This window comes from Dromaius novaehollandiae, unplaced genomic scaffold (assembly GCF_036370855.1).
Source record: "Dromaius novaehollandiae isolate bDroNov1 unplaced genomic scaffold, bDroNov1.hap1 HAP1_SCAFFOLD_45, whole genome shotgun sequence".
Lineage (NCBI taxonomy): Eukaryota > Metazoa > Chordata > Aves > Casuariiformes > Dromaiidae > Dromaius > Dromaius novaehollandiae.
Genome location: NW_026991505.1, coordinates 35,001 through 37,500, shown reverse-complemented (window position 1 = coordinate 37,500; position 2,500 = coordinate 35,001).

Genomic DNA, 2,500 nt, shown 5'->3' with positions numbered 1-2,500 from the left:
CACCCAACTCGCCCCTGCTTCTCGGTTCGCCACCCCCACCCATCGAGCTGCTTGCGGCCGGCACCCGGCGACCCGGGGCTGGGACCATCGCCGACGCCTCGCGCAGGTTTTTCGGACGCCTGGGAGCTCACAGGGCCACTCGGCCTCGCAGAGCCGGGTTCGGTGAAAGAAGCCCGAGGAAAGCGGCCCCTCGCCGCTCCAGCGGGCAGCACCTCGCACACCACGGGGCGCGCGCTGGAGAGGAGACCCCCCTGCCTGAACATCGGACACCGCCGCGCACCCTGTGACGGGGAGCACGGAAGAGCCGACCCGCCGGGGGCCCTCTCCGACGCGACCCGAACGGCCTCATCGATCGATCGAGATCGGTCAGGTCCTGAGCCAACTGCCCTGCCCGGCGTGGCCACCGAGGAGGCAGCCAGCGGCGGGCGCTGCGTGGGGGTGAGGGAGCAGCGTCTGCCAGAGGTGCCCGCTCGAGCCTGAACACCGGCCACCCCCCCGCGCTCCCTGGGACAGGGCGAGCAGGGAAGCACCGGCCCGCCGAGGGGCCTCTGCGACGTGTCCCGGGACGCCTCAGCGGGCGCTGCGTGCGGGTAGGGATGGGATCGGCAGCCGGAGCGCTGGCATCGCCCCGCGCTGCCTGCGGCGGAGAACCCCGAAGCCGGAGCCGCACGGGGCACCCCCGTGCCCCCCTTCGCTCTCGCTCTCGCTCTCGCCGGGCCAACCCGCGCTCCAGCCACTAGCCGCCGGCGAGCCCGCTCTCCGCGCTTCCTGGCACCTGGGACACGCTCGCGGGGCTGCCAGGGAGCTGCCGGGAGGCCGCCGCACCAAGCGCGCTCCGGTGGAGAGAACCGGGACGGGACCGCTCCTGCCTGCCCTCACAGGCCGCCTCACCCCTCTCGCAAGTCGGCTGCATGCGCAGGGGGCGCCCGGGAGCCAGTCTCCGGAAGGTGAGTGGTTGCTCACCTCTCTCCCCTACAGTCGTACCGCTAAGTCAGGCGGCGCCGGAGAGCCAAAGGACACCCGCCCCTCCTACCGGGGAGGGGCGCGGGAATGGCCCACGTCTACGATGACGTAACTGGAGGCAGCGACGCAGAGCGACCCCTTTCGCCGCTCCAGAGGAAAGCCGGGGGAAACAGGTCTACCGGTCACCACCCCGAAGGGCGGCCAAGTCTCGCCGGAGCCGGGTAGACCTGCTGACAGCGTGGGAGGCGGACCCGGGAGACGGCCTGCCACTTCTTCGCGCCTCCCGGAGCCCGGTCGACCGGCTGGCCGAGCCCCAAGCCCGGAGCCGGGTAGACCGGCACGCCGCGCGCCCCAGGCAGCCTCGCGGAGCCCGGTCGACCAGCTCGCCCCTCCGCGACCCCCGGATCCAGGTCGACCTGCTCGCCTCCGCGAGACCCAGCGGAGCCGCGTCGACCGGCTCGCCCCTCCGAGACTCCCGGAGCCGGTAGACCCTCTGGCCGCCGCCAAGGCAGCCTCCCAGGCCCGGGGGCGTGGGCCGGCCGCTGCCACGGCGGACCCGCTGCGCCGGCCGCTACCGGGACGGCCCGCCGCGCACCCCCGGTCGTCCGCCCCCCCCCGGCTCGAGCGCTTCGCTTGTTTGTTTGTTCGTTTCTTTCGGGGCAAGGGGTTCCGCTCGCTTCTTTTTGGGGTCGTGTTGTTTTTCGGGTTTGCTCTTGTTTCTTTGCGTTTCCGAGCACGCGCGTCTTTTCCCCTCCTTTTCCTGCCTTGCTGATTTTTCTCGGTTTTCTGTGTGGGAGCGCGGTGCCCCCCCCCCCCCCCCCGCCCCGCCCCGGCACGCGGTCCTACAGCAGGGGAAGGTGCTCACTTACGAATCTAGGTCTCTAGGTCTTGTCTGTCTGTCTGTCTGTCTGTCTGTCTGCCTTTTATTCCTTTCTTTCTTTTCCTCTTTCTTCCTTTCTTTCTTTCTTCTTGCCCGGCCGCTGCCGCCCCTTACCCCCTCCCTTTCCTGGTGCCTGCCTTGCTCCCCTCGCACTGCTTTCAACGCCCCGCCTCAGCAGAAATCCCTGACCCCGGGCTGACCGGCGCCCCGAGGCAGCAGGGGGGCCCCGGGGCGGGGCACGCGCGCACACAAACACACACTCCACACAGGCGCCGTCAGCGGGGCAGGGCGGCACTGGCCCGCCAACAACCCGTGATACCGCGCCTGGCGCGCGCCCCCCGCCCCCCCCCCCCAACAAGGCAGCGGAGGGTGCTTGTGTGCGAACCCGCGCCGTTCGCGCCTTTTTTTTTTTTTTTAATCGGTTCTCGCGCCGTCCGCCCGCCGGCCCCCCCCCGCGCCCCCCCCCCCCCCCCGCCCGCCTTTTCGCCGCCGCCAAGCCTGCTTGTTCCCTCACGTTCCCCGGCCGGGGCCGTTCCGTTCCGAAGCCTCGGGGTTCCGCGCGCCTCTGGGAGCCGAGGCGGAATCTTCGCGCCCCCCCCCCACCCCCCCCCGCGCGCCCCCCCCCCCACCCCGCCCCGACCCCCGTTCCGTTCCGAA